Raw genomic sequence first — 11,106 nt, forward strand, 5'->3', positions numbered from 1 at the left:
GGGGGAGGGGTGGAAAAGGGAGGCCGCGGGGGCGGGGCAGTGCTAGAGTCCCGCCCCCGGGGAGGGCCGAGGCCGCGCGGTCACTTCTCCCCTCCCCCCGCCTCCCGCCGCGACCCCCGCGGGGCGCGAGGTCCTAGCCCGGCCCCCTTGGAGCCCCTCCTCCGCATTCGCTCCGCGGGTCCCTCGCGGAAAAGGAGCTGGGAGTGAAGGAAGGGCCCAGGGCGCTACTCTGCTGCCCTTCTTGCGGGGCTCCGACTCTGTGTGGTGTGGGTTTATCGCCCCGGCCTCAGGCAGGTGGCGGCTGCTCCTCTAGGGTTTATCAAAAACGGGGAAAGGGACGCCGAGTCCCTCAGTCCTGGGAGAAGAATGCTGAGCGGGATTCACGTCCCTGGACGAGAAGTTTTCCTTTCCGGGGTGAGAACTGAAATTTCCACGCATGACGGGGGGCGCCTCTGAGGCCGGATAGAGACCCGCCGACTGGGGCTTCCCGAAGTCCTTTTCCGGCTGCAGCGCCCCAAGAGAGTCCTTGGCCGCGCTCCGTGTCGCTACCTGGGCCGAGATTTCGGGATGGGGACTCCGAATGTGGAAATGGGTTGTTTAACCAGTTCTCTCCTGCCTCCTAAGTTTAGGCTCCGTGTCTACATGAATGCACGCAAATTCCTTTCGCCTCCATGCAAATTTTGCAAAATATTTTTGACAACATTTGGAAGTTATTACAGTGAGAAAGAATAACAATTAGTTATTCAGGAAGAAGCAAGTGGTTTGAAACGCTTTTTACCTCCTGGCAAAAAAATAAAAGTAAATGGCGAATGATTTCACAGATTTCATGACAGGTCAAATTTAGAACTGGTAATATTTGTGTATATCTGATGAGTATTTACATATATAATGATCATTTTCCTGAGAATTACTTTCTTGATTCAATCTGCCGTTTTGCCAAAACGTGTAAGATTAGACCTCGGTCATGAGCGCCTCGTTGTCCGTTTACTTCTGAAGTTTATTGTATATACGAATGGTTTAAGTTTTGCAGCCAATAGCAGAAACTGTTTTTTTTTTTTTTTAATGTTTATTCTTGAGGGAGAAAGAGACTGTGAGTGGGGGAGGGGCAGAGAGAGAGACAGACAGACAGACAGAATCCGAAGCAGGCTCCAGGCTCTGAGCTGTCAGCACAGAGCCCCACGCCGGGCTGGAACTCAGCATCCCTGAGATCATGACCTGAGTTGAAGTCAGGCTTAACTGACTGAGCCACCTAGGCACCCCGAAACTGTTTTCTTAACTACATAAGCCGTCCGAATTGATTCTGTAGAAATGCATAGCAGTGGAAATAATGCTAATTTAGTAATAGTCTTGAGTCAGTTTGAGCCCAGTGGACCCATCTTTGACAATCTGGACAACTAGGACTTGAACAGTTAGCTTATGGACTTCTTGTCCTTACTTTCTCAAGTCATATTAATTAATTGTTTAAAAGCATTTAATACAGACAAGATGTCTTAATGGGTAGATTTCATTAACACGGTCTTTTTCTTCTTGGTTTTTTGCAACCACAGAAATAAAAAATGGAAGAAGCCAGTGTATCTCTTCCATTTATTTGACAGATTTTTCTCAATTTACAATGTGGGTTTTAACTTTTTTCATTATTTTAATTGCCCTATAGATGTATAGTAGATTTTCATTGTCATTGTCTACCTAAAATTTCATGAATGGGGGCACCTGGGTGGCTCAGTGGGTTAAGCATCCAACTTCGGCTCAGGTCATGATCTAGCAGTTTGTGAGCTTGAGCCCCGTGCTGACAGCTCAGAGCCTGGAGCCTGTTTCAGATTCTATGTCTCCTTCCCTCTCTGCCCCTCCCCTGATCATACTCTGTCTCTCCCTCTCTCAGGAAATAAATGAACATAATTTTTTTTTTAATTTCATGAATGAACTTGTATATTTTGGGCCCAATATTTTTGTTTCAGTAGCTTTTCTTGGATCTGAAAGTCCTTAATTCAAGGACCTTCTCAACTTCAATCTTTTGTATCCAGAATTGAAATAAGTTCACTTTAATTTTTAACATGTAAATACTTGAGTCTAAAACATGGGAGGGGAACTGGAGAGCCCAATAACAACATAATTGTTATAATCCTTATAGTATTATGGTTTCAGCTGAGCCTTTATAGATGCAGGAATGCATAGGAGAATCTCTCAGCCCATTGAAGAGGGGAATACAAACATCTGATTGGGCATGGTCACTGCAGATTTCTAGGGATGAGCAACGCAAAAGAGTTTCATGGAAATGCTGAAAATTTTCTTAAAATAAGCAAAATTTTTTCAGTGCTACAGCTTGCCAAGTGATTGTCCTCTTCCTGTTTGTTCCCTTGAAAAACTTCTAAACACTGGTTTTCACAAGACTATTCAAAGACCTTTACATGTCTGTACTCCTTTTTATCTGTTTTATTCAACTCCATATTTAACAGAAGCATTATGAATCTAGCAGTTTACTCTGATTATTGTAACTAATTATTTTTGCAATTTCTTAATGTCTGGATTCCATACTAGATTGTAAGGCCTGTGAGAGCAAGGTTCACATGTCACATGTGTATTCACATATCATATTCTCTTTCAAATTCAGAATAGCCAACATATGATCGACTTTTTAAAAAAAATTATTAATGTCTATTGATTTTTGAGAGACAAAGCATGAGTGTGGAAGGAGCAGAGAGAGAGGTACGGAATCAGAAGCAGGCTCCAGGCTCTGAGCTGTCAGCACAGACCCAGATGTGGGGTTCGAACTCACAAGCCGTGAGATCCTGACCTGAGCCAAAGTCAGAGGCTTAACCAACTGAGCCACCCAGGTGCTCCATTATATGATAGACTTTCAAAAAGTATTTGATGAATGACTGACATAAATCATGGTTCCCTCACTTTCTTCCACTTCTCTGGCAAGTTACTTAATTTTCCTTATGTGTAAAGTGGGTAAAATAATATTCACAAGAAGTAAGATCATTTATTAATTTACAATAAGCTATAATGTCAAACAGACCAGTCTAGTAATCAATACTTAGCGCATGTGATAGACAGCCTTTCATTGTACCTTACGATGATCTCTGCCTCCTGCGTTATGCCCTTGTGTAATCTCCTTACATTGGGTGTGGGGTGGGCTTATTGACTAGCTTCTAACACACAGAATACATCAGGAGTGATGAGATGTCTCTAACAAGATGAGGCTATTAAAAAAACCTGTGGCTTCACTCTTGGATTCTTTCTCTCTTATCCTCCTGGATTGCTTACTCTAGGGGAAGCCAGCTACCATGTCCTCAGGCAGCTCTGTGAAGGAGTTCAGAAGTGTATCCTTGCCAAGTTGAGCCTTGAGAGGACTGTGGCCACAGCCAACACCTCTATTTTAGCCTCCTGACAGACCCCGAGCCAGAATCACCCAACTAAGCTGCTTCTGCTTCTTTACTCACGGAAACTGTGAGATAAATATTTCTTGCGGGGTGTCTGGGTGGCTCAGTCGGTTGAGTATCCGACTCTTGATTTCGGCTCAGGTCATGATCTCACAGTTCGGTTTGTGAGTTCAAGCCTAGCATCAGACTGCACTGGCAAGATCAGCTTTGGTGATTTCATAATTGAGTATGGAGGAGAAACTCATAAATTCTTAGCCCTTTATTTTCCCAGTCAAAATAAATTAACTCTCGATTCTCTAGGATAGCCTCCACAGCATGCAAATCTGATCCTGATCTCTACTTTCCGATATATAATCCACATGTTCTACACTGGTGAGTTATTTGGGTCCAGCCCCTTACTCTTCATTTCATTTTTGAAAACATAGGATTTGAAGGCCTGTTGATTCATGCCCACAGGCACTCTGATATACTTCTGGAAAGGGTTTTAAGTAAGAATGATATCAACAAACACAAGATCTGCATTATTCATATGATATCTAAATGACCCAGTGTGTCCTACTCTCCACAGGGAGCATTAGCACACTCTCTTTGTGCCCCCCTCCAGTATCTTTATCTGGCTGTGGACTCTGTATCATCATTCACAGAATGGCCTCATCGAGAGTCTTTTGGAGTTACTCAGCATATTCTTCATCCAATTCTCTTTACTAGGCCTACGGGCCAAACATAGCTGGACTAGCAGTGTGAAGGACGGGCACAAGGCTCTTGGTCTTGAGTCAAAGAGGAGTAAACGATCCTGAGAACAATGTCCTAACATCATAAAGAAGAGTAGGGATTAACAAAGGGAGAAAAACAGAGAAAGAAATAATGGATAGAGAGGTTGACAAGAAGACACCTTATATGAATATCTGAGACACAAGACCAGCTGTCCATGGCTGGATTTCATGGGCTCCCTACAGGATTTTAAGTCGAGGGCATAGTCCTCTACCCTCAGGCTTTCCCCACTCCTGGGGAACAGTGTCTGGGCTCACTTGAACACCACTCTAGCACCCAACACCTCCAAATATGGTTAGTCTCCCTAACTAACATATGTCTACATTCATCCATCCAGGTATATTCCTAGTTTCCCACTTTTACTGTTGCCTATCCTGACTAGAGTGCAACTCTAACCTGCTTACCTTTTTCTGAGCCTTAATTCTTTTATTCCTCACATCATAGCAAATCATCCTGACCATAGGTCAAGAAATATATGTATTCTGTATTTCAAAGATTAATTTTTTAAAAAAAACTTTTATTAAGAAGAAAAACAGGGGTGCCTGCGTGGCTCAGTGAGTTAAGCATCTGACTTCGGTTCAGGTCATGATCTCATGGGTTCGAGCCCCACATTGGGTTCTGCACTGACAATGTGAAGCCTGCCTGAGATTCTGTCTCTCCCTCTCTGTCTGCCCCTCCCCCACCTATTCGCTCTGTCTCAAAATAAACTTTAAAACAAAATAAAAAAAACAATAAATACAAACATAAACAAAACTAATAGTATGATGAACTCTTCTGTGTTTGTCACCCAGCTTCAACTCATAGTTAGTCTTGGTTTCATGTATCCCCTTCCTCACATCCCTCTCCTCACCAAGTATTTTGAAGCAAATACTTGACATTTCATTTCATCTGTAAATACTTCAGCAGGTAGCTCTAAAAAATAAGGACTTTTTTGGGGTGTCAGGGTGGCTCCATCAGTTAAGTGGCCGACTCTTGATTTCTGCTTAGGTCATGATCTCACAGTTGTGGGATTGAGCCCTTTATCAGGTTCTGTGCTGGGCGTGGGGCCTACTTGAGATTCTCTCTCCCCTCTTCCTCTACCCCTGCCCTATTTGCATGCACACAGACTCTCTCTCTAAAAAAAAAAAAAATAAGAAAAAAAGATAAGGACTTTTTAAAAAACATAAGCACAAGGCCATTCTCATCACTAGAAATTATTTTAATTAATATTTTACTTTATTATGGGGCACCTGGGTGGCTCAGTCAGTTGAGCGTCGGACTCTTGATTTCCTCCCAGGTCATGATCCCATAGTCGTGGGATCAAGCCCCAGGCCAGGCTCTGCACTGAGCATGAAGCCTGCTTAAGATTCTCTCCCTCTGCCCCTACCCACCCCGCCACCGTGCTCTCTCTCTCTCTCCCTCTAAAATAACATATATATATTATATTATATTATATTATATTATATTATATTATATTATATTATTAAATATTTGGGGGGTTTTTTTGAGAGAGAAAGAGAATGTGCATGTAAGTGGGGGAGGGGCAGAAAGTGGAAGAGCAAGTAGCCAAAGCAGACTCAGCACAGAACCCGAGTAGGGGCTTGAACTCACAAACCATGAGATCATGACACACGCCAAAGTCTGATGCTTAACTGATTGATCCACCCAGGGGCCCAAGGGTTGGTTTTTTTTTTTTTTTTTAATGACAAAAAAAGCTGCAAAGTATTAATATTGCATACTCTCTTATCCCTTTCCACTCTTCATGGATGTATACAACTCCTCCCTGGAGGGTTTGAGTTTGCATTACACCTCTGATTGGTAAACTAGAATGTTGCTACCCAGATTCCTCCATGATTCAGATAATATAGGGTAGGGACTCTTTCCTTTGAAATTTGCCCACTTAAAGATGTTTCACTATTCAGGGGCACCTGGGTGGATCAGTCTGTTCAGCATTTGACTCTTGATTTCCTCTCAGGTCATGATCTTGCGGTTTTGCGAGTTTGAGCCCTGCATTGGCTCTGTGCTGACAGTGCAGAGCCTGCTTGGGATTCTCTCTCTCTCTATCTCTCTGCCCCACCCCTGCTTGTTCTCTCTCTCAAAACAAACTTTAAAAAAAATTATTAAGGATGTTTCACTATTCAGATCAAAGACCCCATAATACCTAACAGTCAGAGACTGCCTAAAAAATCTCAAAATTAATAGCCAATTTCTAGCTTATATTTAATGTGAGTTTAATAAGCACAGTATTGTTTTACATGCCCTGGCAAAAAAATAATTGGGATCTGGTGCTGATACCCTTTAACACCTACTCAAATTTTCCCCTACTTTCATGGCTCCTTTCACACAGAAAAGGAGAAAATGACCTGAATACTAGAAGCTATCACTAAACCAGAATAATTTCAACCTCTTTTTGTTGTTCTCCCAACTCTAGTTCTCTAGCCCAATTTCTCTGAGCTATGTACTTAGCCATCAAACTACCTCCAGTGTCTAAATGATATCTAACATTTTACATGTTCAAAGCACAACTCTTATTTCCCTCCCTGCATGGCATCTCCCCCCAAATATTCCTTTTGAAGCTACCTCATTTCATTATATGGCACCACAATCTATCTATTTTGCCAAATGATGTCCTCTTCAACCCCCAGATCCAAAGATGGATCACTTGAACTAGGGGTTAGGGAAGATGTCATTTGGCAAAATAGAGAAGAAATGGAGCTGGCGTCAGCATTGGGAGAACTGTCCAGCACTCTCAGAGGCCAGTACTGGGGGAGCCACAAAAGGACCATTGCCTACAGACCATTGGTTGCCATTTAGTGGTACACAACAGGCAGTTATGTGACATCAAATGAAGCAGTCACCTCAGCTGTGTGTCTGACCATTGAGGCATGTGGTCTTTCCATTGGCATCAGCCTGCATATAGCCGTGACTCTTTTTTTTTTTTTAAGGGCTTGAACTCACAACCTTGAGATCTGGACCTGGGCTGAGATTAAGAGCCGGACATCTAACTGAACCACCCAAGCACCCCTGTGACTCTTGACTAAAAGAATATAAGCCTGTATCCTGAGATTTGAACACCTAACCACATTGTGCATGTAAACAACAGCTTTTTTTAGTTTTCCAGGATCAGGTCAGAGGGACTCGACACCCAGAAAGACAGTAATGGTATAGAAGGGGAAGCTTTGGGAGGGACTGGGCAGAAGTAAAACCATCACCTTACAGAGAAAATATGTGTTAGATAAGCTGTATTCAGTCATGACTTACAGTGCTTTTGACCACGAGTTCAATGTTAATAAATCAATGATATATATTAAATAAGGTTTCCTTAAACAGAAACACACATAAAATGAGGTTATATGTTGATTGGTTGAAGCAAATGTGAGCAAAGTCTCTCAGGGAAATATTTCTGGTAGGAACAATGGTTAGCATTTGCTAATTCAGTGTTCCCTGCCTACCCTATTTAAAACAACAGTCACATTATATCATCTTGCCCTGTTTTACGTTTTCCCCATACTCTGGTCACTGACATTTACTGGATATTTATGTGTTTACTATCATATCAGCATATAAGTTCCATAGGACAGGAACTTTATTTTATTCACTAATGTATCCCAGGCTAGAAAAGCAGTAATAATCCATAAATATTGTTGGTGAATCAATCAAATAATTTAACAGCCCTTAAGGCGTCTGTTCTCATCACCAATTTTCAGCCTTCATGTTTATGGTCATTGTTCTATTCGTGGTTTTACTGAAACCCTAGTCCAGGTAAACCCCATCTGGCTACCTCCATCTCTCTGATCCTGCATATGCCTCTGGGACTCTTATCCTATTTCTTCCCTGTGCAGTCTAAGTAAGAAAGTTCTTTGAGTGGGTCCAGAGCATTAAAAATAGTTGTGCATAACTCTATGGTAGCAGTAGTCATTAGCTGACAATGCCTAAAAAGAGAACAACAGCAAGTTAGCAGACCCTGTCTTAACAGATTGGAATGGCATGTTAATTCTCAACCTAATGATTTATTTACTGATGCCTGCTGCCTTCATTAAGAATTATTAGAGCATTTTCTTTTGAGCTTATCAAAGGGAAAATTGTATTTGTGTTTACTTTAGTCACTAAGGTTAATTGCCATTTTAATACTCTTTTGATGTGCTAATAGCTCTTAATGAGGATCATTAATTAGAAAACTAAAAGGAGAAGGCAGGTTTTTGCAGAAAATTTGAATCTATTCCCACTACTCCCCTAAACTCCATTTCTGGGACTTAACTACTCATTTCACCTAGATTTCTACAGTTAAATCAAATTGAGGCCAATTATAGTCATTGGGGAAGAGTAGAGCAAACAGACTTTTGGATGCTTGCTTACTCCATGAGCAAGTTATTTAATGTCCCTGAGCCTCTTTCCTCATGCATAAAATATTTGTCTTGCAGAGTCATTTAAGATTAATTATTATCATATGCAGCAACCATTCATCAAGCACCTTCTTTATTTTTTTTTTAATGTTTATTTATTTTTGAGACAGAGAGAGACAGAGCATGAGCAGGGGAGGGGCAGAGAGAGAGGGAGACACAGAATCCAAAGCAGGCTCCAGGCTCTGATCTGTCAGCACAGAGCCAGACCTGGGGTTGGAACTCACAGACTAGACCATGAGATCATGATCTGAGCCAAAGTCAGACGCTTAACCGACTAAGCCACCCAAGCGCCCCTATCAATCCAGTCCCTAAGCTAGGTACTCAACCTTCATTTTCTACTACTCCGCCCCTATAGGGAAATTGTCATTATAGTTTCCCCTTAGATAATATATGTAAAGCCTCTGTCATAGTGAACAGCACATACTTGGACAGCAGTTAGCATACTACAGCCCCTTGGCCAAATCTACCCTGATGCCTGTTTTTGTAAATTAGGTTTTATTGGAACACAGCCATGCCCATTTGTTAACTGTTGTCTATGGCTACCTTTGCACTAAAATGGCAGAATTGAAGAGTTATGACAGAGACAATATGGCCCACAAAAACAAAAATATTTGCTCTTTGATCCTTTATAGAAAAAGTTTGCCAACTCATATGCTAGGAGACCAACAATAGTCTGATTTACTTATGCATCCAAACAGGAGGGCAAGAAAAAAAAAAAAAAGCAGATCTAGAGAGGGGGTCACAAATGACTAGAGTCCCAAGGGATCAAAGATTCTTACCAAAAAAGGGGGGAAAATTGAAGTGAATAGAAATCCTAATTTGTGACTTCCAGATACATTGCCTACTGCAGAATGAGCAGCCTCCCAAAGGAAAGTGCGAAGCAATGTGCTCATGGAAGAGTTAGAATTCAGTTATGAGTGCTCAGGAGAGAGCCAGGTGAAAGTGCTCAGTGAATAGGTTAAGGATGTAGGGGAGAAATCTGTTTATCACGGAAAAGCTCAGGAAGCAGAGGGGAAGGGTTTGTAGAGGAAGAGTAAAAGCAGTGGTAGCTGCAGAATGTCTATAACAAAGGGACTTCGGAGTCTCGCTGGTTGAAAAAATGTCACTTATCCATTCCAAGAATGGATGAAATGAACTGAAGGAGATCTTGGGAGATCTGCATCTGCTCTCTAATGCCCCATAGACACTTTCTATCAGTGGCAGGTAAAGAATGGGAAAAGGAAGAAAAGCATAAGCAGCACAAAAAGGCATGACAAAAAGTGCTTATATTTTGAACAGTGACTAAAGACGATAACAAGCGTGATAAACATCGTGGAATATTCTGGCTTCACGATTTCCAAAGGATTCATATTATACACTTGCTTTACCTTGGGTAGAAGCCCAGGTCCTGGTAGAATCAGTGGCCTGTGGAAGTTGATGGTCTGACCTGTAAATTTTGTAGGCCAGAAGTGAACAGGTCTTAAACATCAGTGCTTTAATTGTAGGTATTCAGCAATTCTGTCAATGAAGTTGTTTCCATTCTTTAAACCTATTGGAATTATGGCAATCAATAGGCCATAACACAGAAAGGTATTTGGAAATAATGGCTAAAAAGAAAAAAAAAATAGAAAAGAAAGTGAAACCATACTGTCAGAAGTTCTTAGTCATGTTTTTTGATATGCTTTTGCTTTCTTGGTTGTTTTGGGTTTTTTTTTTTCCCCGAGATAGCACTATCTTTTAAAATATTTTTGTAGTTGTAGGAAAGTCATATAAATGGACCATGATTTCTGGAAAGTTAAAAACAAACAAACGAAACAAGCAACCACCTCTAGTGTTGTTTCAGGGGAGTTCTGACTCTTTAGCGCATATTCTCCTTTTCACTTCTTTTTTTTGTCATTCATTGTTCACGAGCCTTTTTTACTGTGTACTTTGCAAGTCATGGCATCTCCAGAATTTTTAAGGAGAGTCCTAACTTGTTTAATATCCATAGAGTCAGTATCTCAGGATGACTTTTCTGAAGATTCCATCCTACTGGGGACAAAACTCAGAAGCATTTTTAAGTTTACCTGTTTGGATTCAGTCCAGTTTGCCTTGATCCTAATATTCTTCAGCTCTTTCATTTTTTAAATGTATGAAAGTTATTTAAAAAAAATTTTTAATGTTTATTTATTATTGAAAGACAGAGTCAGAGCATGAGCAGGGGAGGAGCAGAGGGAGAGGGAGACACAGAATCTGAAGCAGGCTCCAGGCTCTGACCTGTCAGCATAGAGCCTGACACGGGGCTTGAACTCACAAACCGCAAGATCGTGACCTGAGCCGAAGTCAGACACTTAACCGACTGAGCCACCCAGGTGCCCCTATGAAAGTTATTTTAGAGCTGGACTTATAAACTAGTTTTCTCAGAAGGCAGCTAAAATCAAAGTACTATTAGTGATGTTGTCCTGATGTGCTGAAAATAAGTTTTTTTAAGTTCACTTATTTTGAGAGGGGGAGGAGCAGAGAGGGGGACAGAGAAAATCCCAAGCAGATTCCATGCCCAGCACATGGCTTGATCCCACAACCATGGGATCATGACCTGAGCTGAAATCAAG

The 11,106-nt window shown here is 41.6% G+C and overlaps 1 long non-coding RNA gene across 1 annotated transcript; it reads left to right on the forward strand.

The window, feature by feature from the left end:
• The first annotated feature begins 74 nt into the window (after nucleotides 1-74).
• LOC131491849 (uncharacterized) lies at nucleotides 75-10,764 on the forward strand. The gene is made up of 3 exons (XR_009251680.1): nucleotides 75-414; nucleotides 7,079-7,363; nucleotides 7,397-10,764. It is a non-coding gene; the product is annotated as an uncharacterized LOC131491849 (long non-coding RNA).
• The last annotated feature ends 342 nt before the right edge of the window (nucleotides 10,765-11,106 follow it).

The sequence above is a fragment of the Neofelis nebulosa genome, chromosome 12 (genome assembly GCF_028018385.1).
Source record: "Neofelis nebulosa isolate mNeoNeb1 chromosome 12, mNeoNeb1.pri, whole genome shotgun sequence".
In the NCBI taxonomy this organism is placed as follows: Eukaryota; Metazoa; Chordata; class Mammalia; order Carnivora; family Felidae; genus Neofelis; species Neofelis nebulosa.